Raw genomic sequence first — 12,933 nt, forward strand, 5'->3', positions numbered from 1 at the left:
GCCTTCATTCTATTTATCAGAAAAGATATTTGGTATGATTGCAATATTCTTAAATTTGGTAAGACTTGTTTTGTGGACTAAATATAATCTCTCCTGAGGAATGTTCTGTGTATCTTGAGCAGAATGTATTCTGCTATTAAGTGGAATTTTCTATATAATGCCTTATTAGGCCCAATTGGTCTATAGTTTTGTTCAAACTGTCTGTTTCTTTACTGATCTTCTGACTTGTTGTTCTACCCATGATTAAAAGCTGAATATTTAAATGGCCTTATATTACTGTGTCACTATTTTTCTTCAATTCTATCAATGTGTGTGTTATATATTTAGGTGTTGTGCTATTATGTGTAAATATAAGTGTTATGTTTTCCTGGTAAATTGACCTTCTTAATATTACATCGTGTCCTTCTTTGTCTCTTGTGACAGTTTTTGACTTAGAATCTACTTGTTTGATACACATATGGCCACTCCTGCTCTCTTGGTTACTATTTGTATGGAATATCTTTTTTTACCCTCTTACTTTCAGACTACGTGTGTTCTTATATCTAAAGTTAGTCTCTCTCTCTCTCTCTCTCTCTCTCTCATGAATAAATAAAATCTTTAAAAAAAATAAAGTTAGTTTCTATCCTAAGCAACTAATCAGTCATAAGGGACAAATAGACAACAATAATTACAAGGTATTTCAATACCCTACGATAATCAAAGAATAGATTGTCCAGACAGAAAAATCAATAAGGAAATGTAACTGAAACAAACTCTACAATAAATAAATTAAATAGACATATACAGAACATTCCATCTGAATGAAGCAGAATACATATTCTTTTCAAGTACATATGAAATATTCTACAGGATAGATCATGATAGGCCACAAGTTTAGCCAATTTAAGAAGACTGAAATATTGAAAGTGAACGAACACTTCCCAATTCATTCTACAAAGTCAGCCTTACTTTAATATCAAAACCAGGTAAATGTACCATAAGAAAGGTTCAGACCAATATTCCTGATCAATATAGATACAAAAATTCTCAATGAATTATTAGCAAATGGAATTCAAGAATACATTAGGAGTATTATATGCAATGACCAAATGGAATGCATCCCTGAGATGCTGGGATAGTTCAACATATGAAAATCAATAAGTATAGTATATCACATCAATAAAATGAAGGAGAAAAAAATCACAAAATCATCTTAAGAGATATAGAAAAACATTTGACAAAATACAGCATATTTTCATGATAAAATCCTTTAACAGATTATACATAGAAGGAACATAACTCAACATAATAAAAGGCATATATAACAAACCCATAGCTAACATTATATTTAGTGAAGGAAAATTTAAAACACTTCCTCTACATCAGGAACAAGGCAAAGATGGCCATTCTCAGCACTCCTATTCAAAAGAGTACAGGAAGTTCTAGCTAAAGCAATTAGTAAAAACAAAAGAAAAGGCACTGAAATAAAAAAAGAAATAATATTATCATTATTTGCTGATATATGATCCTAAGTACAGAAAACCCAATGAATCAGTCAAAAAACTGTCAAAATTAATCAGTGATCTTAGTAAGTGGCAGGATATAAAGTCAGCATATAGAAAGCAATTGCACTTCTTTACAATAATGAAAAATTATCTGAAAAATAAAGTCATCTCATTCACAATAGCATGAAAAACAATAAAATAATTAAAAATAAATTTAGCCAAGGAAGTGAAAAATCTATAGAATGAAAACTACAAACTTTAGCAAAAGAAATTAAAGAAGGCATGAATGAGAAAATATCTCATATTCATAGATCAGAAGAATTAATATTGTTAAAATGGCCATTCTACCTGTAACTATCCACAGATTCAATACAGTCCCCAACAAAATACATAAGCACTCTACATAGAAATAAAAGAAACAATTCCAAACTATGTATGGAACCACAAAAGACCTCAATTAGCCAAAGCAATCCTGAGAAAAAAAACAACAAAGCCAAAGGTATCATGCTTCTAGATCTCAAACTATGCTACCAAGCCATACTAATACAAACAGTTCAGTAGGTACATCAACCAATGGAACAGAATATAAAGCCCAGAATTAAACCCCAGCATATACATTCAACTAATTTTTAACAAGAGATGCAAGAATACATCATGGGGCAAGGATAGTCTCTTCCACAAATGGGGCTGCGAACACTGGAGAAAATGCTGCACAATGAAAATTAGACCCTATCTCACACTATTCACAAAAATTAACTCAGAATAAATCAAAGACTTAAAACTTAGATTTAATCCCATAAACCTCCTAGAAGGAAGCATACGAAAGAAACCCACTAATATTGCTCTAGGGAATATTTTTAGGGGGACAATGCCAAAAACAGCAAAAGAAAAAAAAAATCAACAAATGAGACCATGACCTCAAAAGCTTCTGCACAGTAAAAACAATGAATTATTGTTCAGAATGGAAAGTTTTCCAAGCCATATATTGGATAAAGGGTTAATATCCAAAAAATATATATAGAACTCGGTCAACTCAATAACAAACAATCTGATTAAAAAATAAGAACAGAATAGCACTTTTCCAAAGAAAACATCAATATGGCCAAAAGATGTATGAAAAGATGCTCATCACTAATCATCAGGGAAATGTAAATCAAAACACAAAGAAATATCACCTCCGATCACCTCCGGGCTATCATCAAGAAGATAAAAGGGCAGTCCTGGTGAAGATGTGAAAGACAAACCTTATACATTGTTGGAGAGAATATATATTGGTCTAACCACTATGGAAAACAAAGTCAAAGTTCCTCAAAAAGTTAAAAATAATTTTACCATATGATCCAGCAATTCCACTTTTGGATATATTCCCAAAAGAAATGAAAACATGTTTCCCCAAGCTATAAGCACTACCATATTTATTGCAACATTATTCATAGTAGCCAAGAGACTGCCCAAATGACTATCAACAGGTGAATGGATAAAAAATGGTAATGGTACATATAAACAATGGAAAAGATTCAACTATGAAAGATAAACTTATGACACATGGAAGGACCTTGAGCATATTATGCTAAACGAGATGAGTTAAATTAAGACAAGTACTATATGAGATCACTTATATGTGAAATCTAAAATAAACTTGTAAAAGCAAATTAAAATGGTTACCTGGGGATAAGTAGAGGGAAGATAAAGAGTGGTGGTGTTTAAGTGTACAAATTTGTAAGGAGTAGTAAATAAGCCATAAATACCTAATGCACTGTATAATAAATATAGGCAATAATATTGTACTATAATTATGTAATGTGATATATACTACTACATCAATAATCACTTGACATTATATAAATGTATCAAGATAACATACTTACATATTAAACTTATGTAATGTTGGGGTGCCTGGGTGGCTCAGTTGGTTAAGCATCTGCCTTATGCTCAGGTCATGATCCTGAGGTCCTAGGATCAAGTCCCATGTCAGGCTCCCTGCTCAATGAGGAGCTGGCTTTTCCCTCTGCCTCTGCCCCTCCCCCAGCTTGTTCTTGTGTTCTCTCACACTCTTGCATGCGCTAAGTAAATAAAATCTTTTTTAAAAAATGTATACAATGTTATATCTTAATAAAAAATTAAACTCCAAAAAAAACAATGATATAATAAACCCCAAAACTAATGAATACACTTTAAACTAGTAAATCATATGCATATAAATCATATCTCAGTAAAACTGTTACAAATATTTTTTAAGTGAATCGCAAGTTCTGAGGAAAATGGTGGAGTAGGAGGACCTTAAAGCTCACCTCCTCCTGTGGACACAACTAGATAACATCCACAGCAGTGTAAATAACCCTGAAAGCAACCCAAAGACTAGTAGAAGACTGTCCATAGCTAAATGTAGAGGAGTCAACATAGAGACTGTAGAAAAGGGGGTGCCTGGGTGCCTCAGTCAGTTAAGTGTCTGACTCTGGATTTAGCTCAGGTCATGATTTCAAAATCATGAGATCAAGCCCTGTGTTGGGCTCCTTTCTGGGTTGGAGCCTGCTTAAGATTCATTCATTCTTTCTTTCTTTCTCCCTGCCCGCCCCTCCCACCCCCACACCACAACAACCCCTGCCCCCACCCCCACCCACTAATACTCACACTTGTGCACTCTCAAAAAAAAGAAAGAAAGAAAGAAAAAGAAAAAGGAAAAAGGAGAGTACGAAAGGCAGAGACATGGTAGGGAACTAAAGAAACCTACAGGACTATCACATGTCCACTGGACTGATGGAAGCCACAGGCACAGACAGAGGGGAGAAACAGACTCATACCAGGGACCCTCCATAGGGAAGATGAATCCCCATAACATTAGGCTTTGAAAACCAGAGGGGCCAAATTTTTTGAGTTCTTACTATCAGCATGCCTTAACACTTGGAACTTTAAAAATTAGTGAGCTCTTTGGAGAGCCAGGAGGGTGAAAAGAAACTGAGTCCCCACCCTTAAAGAGACAGTACAACAAAGAGCCCTATGGAGATGCAACATAGAAGCAGCAGTTTGAAAAATGCCTAGGGTATACATGAGGGAGATTTGTTTACTAATCTCAGGGCATGAATCAGAGGGACAGGAACCATAGGGAGACTTCTCCAGGAACAAAGGAGATGGCAGATGCCACTTCCCTCCCACGCCCCAATATAAACCCAAGGATACCTGCAGGAACATGGATGATACCAACACTCACTACGTAGCTTGCTAACAGCATGGCCCACCCTCCATGTATTCCTATGGACATGCCAACAGCAGGCAGGCCTTGGTTCCAGTTCTCCTCCCCCAGCAGACCTTCACAAACGTTGCTAAGACCACACATCCTGCTGCCATGGGTTTCTGAGCATTCACATCCTCTAAAACAACTTGCCTTGTCCCTGGCAGATGCATGTTTCCTCCCACCAGTGCCAATCCCATGTGCTGGCCCCCATGCTCTCCTGCAGTTCAGTCTATGCATTTCTGCCAAATGCCTGGTCTGACTCATCTTAACCCCATGGTGACCCCAGACTAGCCCACTAAAAACACAGAGACCAAGCCCTGCCTACAACTGGCAAAGAGAGCCATTGCAGATGACTGGCCTAAAGGAAAGCAGCTCAATCACAACAGCAAGGGACACAATACATATAGAAGACACACCTCCGAAGCACAGACTCTGGTGAAAAGGGGACATTGCACTGCAGGACCTCTTCTTCACAAGGCCACTATTTTCAAGAGCAGGAGACAGCTGACTTTCCTAACACAGGGAAACTGGCACAGAGAGTTAGAATAAATGAAGAGATAGAGGAATATATCCCAAATGAAAAAACAGGACAAAATCACAGCAGAAGACCAAAACAACATGGAGATAAGTAATACACCTAATTGAGACTTTAAAGTAATGATCATAAAGATACTCACTGGCCTTGAGAGGAGTGGAGGTGACCTCAGTGAGGCCCTTACCAAAGAGTGATAAAACATTAACAAAAAAAAATCAAAGATGAAATCAATCACTGAAATTAAAAATACACTGGGTGGAATAAATAGTAGACTAGAGGAAGAAAACAGATCCACAATCTGCTTCCATTTCCACAGAGAAATGGAAAGCTATCATGCTAAACAGGAAAGAAAAAATAATAATAACAAATGAAAAGAGACTTAAGGAACTCAGCAACACCATCAACCATAATAACAGTCACAATATAGGGAAGAAAAGATTATTTGAAAAAGAGGGAAGAAAAATTATTTGAAAAAATGATAGCTGAAAATTCCCAGATCTTGGGGAGAAAACAGAAATCCAGATTCAGAAGGCACAGAGGAACCCAACCCCCAAAGAAAATATCAAGCCAAAAAGGTTCACACCAAGACACATAGTAAATTAAAATGACAAAAAGTAGTCATAAAGAATTTTTAACACAGCAAGAAAAAACAATTACATACAAGGAAAACCTTAAGACTATCAGCTGACATTTCTGCATAAAGCTTGCAGGCCAGAAGGGAGTGGCATGATATATGCAAAGTGTTGAAAGAAAAAACTGCAGCCTAGAGTACTCTATTCAGCAACGCTGTCATTCAGAGTAGAAGATATAGAGTTCCCAGACAAATAAAACTCAAAGGAATTCATGACAACTAAACCAGCCCTACAAAAAGTGTTAAAGGAGTCTTGTTGAGTGAAAAGGAAAGACCACAAACAGTAGTAAGAAAAGCAGGGAACACAAAAGTGGTAAAAATAAGTCAAGGGATTCACAAAATAAAAGGACACAATGTATGACCTCATATGCCTAAAACTTAGGAGGAAGGGGAGTAAAATATGGTTTCAAACTTAAGTAATCATCAATGTAATATAGATTGCTATACGCAGAAGATGTTATATACAAACGTAACAGTAACTACAAGTCAAAAACCAGTAATAGACATGCAAAAAAACAGAGAAAGGAATCCAAGTATATCACTAAAGAAGGCCAGCTATTTATGAGAGAAGAAAGGACAGAAGAACTACACAATAACTATAAAACAAGTAACAAATGGCAATATGTGCATCCTTATCAATAATTACTTTGATTATAAATGGACTAACCTCCCAATCAAGAAATGCAGTGACAAAAATGAATAAAAAGGCAAGATACATCTGTACATTGCCTACTAGAGACTCATTTCATACCTAAAGAAATATTCAGATTAAAAGTGAAGGGATGGGGGACACATGGGTGGCTCAGTGGTGGAGCACCTGCCTTTGGCTCAGGCCGTGATCCTAGAGTCCTGGGATCAAGTCCCACTTCAGGCTCCTGGGAAGGAGCCTGCTTCTCCTTCTATGTTTCTGTCTCTCTGTGTCTCTCATGAATAAATAAATAAAATCTCAGAAACAAAAAAGTGAAGGGATAGAAAAGCATTAATTATGCAAATGGAAGTAAAATGAAAGCCAAGGTAGCAATACTTATATCAGAAAAATACACTTTAAAACAAAGATTGTAATAAGAGGCAAAGGAGGATGTTGTATAATAATCAAGGGAACAATCCAACTAGATAAAATAATTATAAATATTTTCATATCCAATATGAGAGCACCCAAATACATAAAGCAGCTAATGACAAACATAGTAATTAATAGTAATACAACAGTAGGGGATATTAACACCCCACTTACATCAATGGATAGATAATCCAAACAGAAAACCAAAAAGGAAATAGTGGCTTTGAATAATACATTGGACTACATAGATCTAATAGATTCATTTAGAACATTCTGTTCTAAAACAGTGGAATACACCATCTTTCCAAGTGCATATGGAACATTGTCCAGAATAAATAACATACTAAACCACAAAACAAATCTAAACAAATTTAAAAAGATTGAAGTCATACCATGCATCTTTGCTGACCATAATGCTATGAACTAGAAATCATCCCAAGAAAAAAAATCTGGAAAAATACAAATAAACAGAGGTTAAGTAACATGCTACTAAACAATGACCAGATCAACAGAGAAATCAAAGAGGAAGTCAAAAAATACAGGAGACAAATTAAAATGAAAACATAAAATCTTTGGGATGCAGCAAAAGCTGTTTTAAGAAGGGAGGTTATAGTTTTTAGGGTATAGATCCTTTACTTCTTTGGTTAGGTTTATTCCTAGGTATCTTATACTTTTGGGTGCAATTGTAAATGGGACTGACTCCTTAATTTCTCTTTCTTCAGTCTCATTGTTAGTGTATAGAAATGCCACTGATTTCTGGGCATTGATTTGGTATCCTGCCACGCCACCAAATTGCTGTATGAGTTCTAGCAATCTTGGGGTGGAGGCTTTAGGGTTTTCTGTGTAGAGTATCATGTCATCAGCGAAGAGGGAGAGTTTGACTTCTTTGCCAATTTGAATGCCTTTAATGTCTTTTTGATGTCTGATTGCTGAGGCGAGGACTTCCAGTACTATGTTAAATAGCAGTGGTGAGAGTGGACATCCCTGTCTTGTTCCTGATCTTAGGGGAAAGGCTCCCAGTGCTTCCCCATTGAGAATGATATTTGCTGTGGGCTTTTTGTAGATGGCTATTAATATGTTGAGGAATGTTCCCTCTATCCCTACACTCTGAAGAGTTTTGATCAGGAATGGATGCTCTATTTTCTCAAATGCTTTCTCTGCACCTAATGAGAGGATCATATTGTTCTTGGTGATATGATGAATCACATTGATTGTTTTACAAGTGTTGAACCAGCCTTGTGTCTCGGGGATAAATCCTACTTGGTCATGGTGAATAATTTTCTTAATGTACTGTTGGATCCTATTGGCTAGTATCTTGTTGAGAATTTTTGCATCCATGTTCATCAGGGATATTGGTCTGTAATTCTCCTTTTTCGTGGGATCTTTGTCTGGTTTTGGAATTAAGGTGATGCTGGCCTCATAGAATGAGAGTATAGAACACTTCTGAAAGAAATTGAGGAAGACACGAAGAGATGGAAAAATATTCCATGCTCATGGATTGGCAGAATTAATATTATGAAAATGTCAATGTTACCCAGGGTAATTTACACATTTAATGCAATCCCTATCAAAATACCATGGACTTTCTTCAGAGAGTTAGAACAAAGTATTTTAAGATTTGTGTGGAATCAGAAAAGACCCCGAATAGCCAGGGGAATTTTAAAAAAGAAAACCATATCTGGGGGCATCACAATGCCAGATTTCAGGTTGTACTACAAAGCTGTGGTCATCAAGAAAGTGTGGTACTGGCACAAAAATAGACACATAGATCAATGGAACAGAATAGAGAATCCAGAAGTGGACCCTCAACTTTATAGTCAACTAATATTCGGTAAAGGAGGAAAGACTATCCATTGGAAGAAAGATAGTCTCTTCAATAAATGGTGCTGGGAAAATTGGACATCCACATGCAGAAGAATGAAACTAGACCACTCTCTTTCACCATACACAAAGATAAACCCAAAATGGATGAAAGATCTAAATGTGAGACAAGATTCCATCAAAACCCTAGAGGAGAACACAGGCAACACCCTTTTTGAACTCGGCCACAGTAATTTCTTGCAAGATACATCCACGAAGGCAAAAGAAACAAAAGCAAAAATGAACTATTGGGACTTCTTCAAGATAAGAAGCTTTTGCACAGCAAAGGATACAGTCAACAAAACTAAAAAACAACCTACAGAATGGGAGAAGATATTTGCAAATGACGTATCAGATAAAGGGCTAGTTTCCAAGATCTATAAAGAACTTATTAAACTCAACACCAAAGAAACAAACAATCCAATCATGAAATGGGCAAAAGACATGAAGAGAAATCTCACAGAGGAAGACATGGACATGGCCAACATACACATGAGAAAATGCTCTGCATCACTTGCCATCAGGGAAATACAAATCAAAACCACAATGAGATCCCACCTCACACCAGTGAGAATGAGGAAAATTAACAAGGCAGGAAACCACAAATGTTGGAGAGGATGCGGAGAAAAGGGAACCCTCTTACACTGTTGGTGGGAATGTGAACTGGTGCAGCCACTCTGGAAAACTGTGTGGAGGTTCCTCAAAGAGTTAAAAATAGACCTGCCCTATGACCCAGCAATTGCACTGTTGGGGATTTACCCCAAAGATTCAGATGCAGTGAAACGCCGGGACACCTGCACCCCGATGTTTCTAGCAGCAATGGCCACAATAGCCAAACTGTGGAAGGAGCCTCGGTGTCCATCGAAAGATGAATGGATAAAGAAGATGTGGTCTATGTATACAATGGAATATTCCTCAGCCATTAGAAATGACAAATACCCACCATTTGCTTCAACGTGGATGGAACTGGAGGGTATTATGCTGAGTGAAGTAAGTCAATCGGAAAAGGACAAACATTATATGTTCTCATTTATTTGGGGAATATAAATAATAGTGAAAGGGAATATAAGGGAAGGGAGAAGAAATGTGTGGGAAATATCAGGAAGGGAGACAGAACATAAAGACTCCTAACTCTGGGAAACGAACTAGGGGTGATGGAAGGGGAGGAGGGGGGGGTGGGGGTGAATGGGTGGCGGGGACTGAGGGGGGCATTTGATGGGATGAGCACTGGGTGTTATTCTGTATGTTGGTAAATTGAACACCAATAAAAAATAAGTTTATTTTAAAAAAGAAGAAGAAGAAGAAGAAGAAGGGAGGTTATAGGGCAGCCCCGGTGGCGCAGCGGTTTAGCGCCGCCTGCAGCCCAGGGCGCGATCCTGGAGACCGAGGATCAAGTCCCATGTCAGGCTCTCTGTGTGATGATGCCTGCTTCTCCCTCTGCCTGTGTCTCTGCCTCTCTCCCTCTGTCTCTATGAATAAATAAAATCTTTAAAAAGGGGGGGTGAGGACTCAACATAGGCCTACCCCAAGAAGGAAGAAAACATTCAAATAAACAATCCAACCATGTATCTAAAGGAGCTAGAAAAAGAGGACCAAAAAGAAACCCCCAAGCCAATGGAAGGAAGCAAATAGTAAAGATTAGAGCAGAAATTAACATATTAGAATGGAAATAATAAAGATTAAAGCAGAAATTAACAAAATAAGAACGAAAACACAATATGACAAATCAAAGGCCAGAAGCTGGTTCTTTGAAAAGATTGACAGCATTGAGAAATCTTTAGCCAGACTCCCCCGGCCCAAAAAAAAAAAAAAAAAAAAGGAGGGTGGGAGGACTCAAATAAAATCAAAATGACAGAGGAAAAATAGCAGCTGACACCACAGAAATACAGAAGATTATAAGAGAATACTACAAAAAATTATATGCCAACAAATTGGACATCCTAAAAGAAATGGATAAATTCCTAAAAACATAACCTCCCAAAACTGAATCAAGAATAAATAGAAAAGTTTGAACAGACTGATTACCAACAATAAAACTGAATTATAATCCAATAATTCCCAACAAACAAAAGTCTAGGACCAGGGGAACTTACAGGGGGAATTCTATCAAACATTTTAAGAAGAGCTAATACTTACTCTTCTCAAACTATTCTAAAAAATAGAAGAGACAGGAAAACTTATAAATTCATTCTACGAGGTCAGGATTACTTTGATAGCAAAAGCAGATGAAGACACTACAAAAAAGAGAACTACAGGCTAATATCTCTGATAAATATAGATGTAAAAATCCTCACCAAATATTAGCAAACCAAATTGAATAATACTTTTTTAAAAATCATTCACCACAATCAAGTGGGATTTATTCCAGGGACGAAAGGGTAATTCAATATTTGTAAATCAACCACCATGATACATCACAATAGGAGAAAGGGTAAAAACCACATGATCATTTCAGATGCAGAAAAAAGCATTTAACAACATATGACATCCATTCATAACAAAAAACCCTCAACAAAGTAGGCTTAGAGTAAATAGATATGAAAAATCCACAGCTAACATCATACTCAATGAAAAAGTGACAGCTTTCCTCTAAAATCAAGAACAAGATAAGGATGTCCACTCTCACCATATTTATTTATTTTTTATTTTTTTTTAATTTTTTATTTATTTATGATAGTCACAGAGAGAGAGAGAGGCAGAGACACAGGCAGAGGGAGAAGCAGGCTCCATGCACCGGGAGCCTGATGTGGGATTCGATCCCGGGTCTCCAGGATCGCGCCCTGGGCCAAAGGCAGGCGCTAAACCGCTGCGCCACCCAGGGATCCCTCACCATATTTATTTAATATAGTACTGAAAGTCCCAGCCACAGCAATCAAACAACAACAAAAATAAAGGCACCCAAATTGGCAAGAAGGAAGTAAAACTCTCACTATTTGAGGATGACATGATAGTATATTTAGAAACCCTAAAGACTCTACCAAAAAACTACTAGAACTGATAAACGAATTCAGTAAGGTCACAGGCTACAAAACCAGTGTACATAAATCCATTGTGTTTCTATACACTAATAATGTAGTAGAAAGATAAATTAAGAAAATTGCACCAAAACTGATACCTCAAAACAAACTTAATCAAGGAGATAAAAGCCTGTACTCTGAAACCTATAAAATATTGATGAAAGAAATTGAAGATGACAAAAATGGAAAGATGTTCCATGCTATGCTCATGGATTGGAAGAAAAATGCTGTTATAATTCCCATACCATACAAAGCAGTCTATAGTTTTAATGCAATCCAATAGCATTTTCACAGAACTAGAACAAATAGTACTAAAAAATGTTTGTAACAACAAAAGACCCCAAACAGCAAAAGGAATATTGAAAAAGAACAGAAGTGGAGGTATCACAACCCCTGACTTCAAGACATATTACAAAGCTGTGTAATCAAAATAATATGGTAGTTACACAAAAGTGGACACATAGGGGCACCTGGATGGCTTAGTTGGTTAAGCATCTGCCTTTGGCTCAGGTCCTGATCACGAGGTCCTGGGATGTAGCCCTGCATCCGGCTCCCTGCTCTGCAGGGACCCTGATTCTCCCTCTGCCCTTGTGCTTTCTTGCTCTCTGTTAGATAAATAAATAAAATCTTAAAAAAAAAATTAAGGATGACACATATAGTAGAATGGACTAGAGAACCCAGAAATAAATCCTTGATTATATGGTCAATTAACCTTCAACAGAGGAGGCAAGAAGACACAATGGGGAAAAGGCGGTCTCTTTAACGAATGGTGCTGAGAAAACTGGACAGCTACGTGCAAAAGAATGAAACTGGACCACTTTATTGCACCATACACAAAAATACTTAAAATGGATTAAGGACCTAAATGTGAGACCTAAAACCATAAAAAAATCCTTGAAAAGAGCACAGGCCATGATTTTCCTAACATTGGCCATAGAACATTTTTCTAGAAATGTCTTCCAAGGCAAGACAAACAAAAGCAAAAAATAACTCTTGGAACTACATCAAAATAAAAAGCTTCTACACGGGAAACAATGAACAGAACTAAAAGACAACCAACTGAATGGGAGAAGATATTTGTAAGTGACAAATTCTATAAAGAGTTAATATCTAA

The sequence above is a fragment of the Vulpes lagopus genome, chromosome 19, assembly GCF_018345385.1.
Source record: "Vulpes lagopus strain Blue_001 chromosome 19, ASM1834538v1, whole genome shotgun sequence".
Taxonomy (NCBI): Eukaryota; Metazoa; Chordata; class Mammalia; order Carnivora; family Canidae; genus Vulpes; species Vulpes lagopus.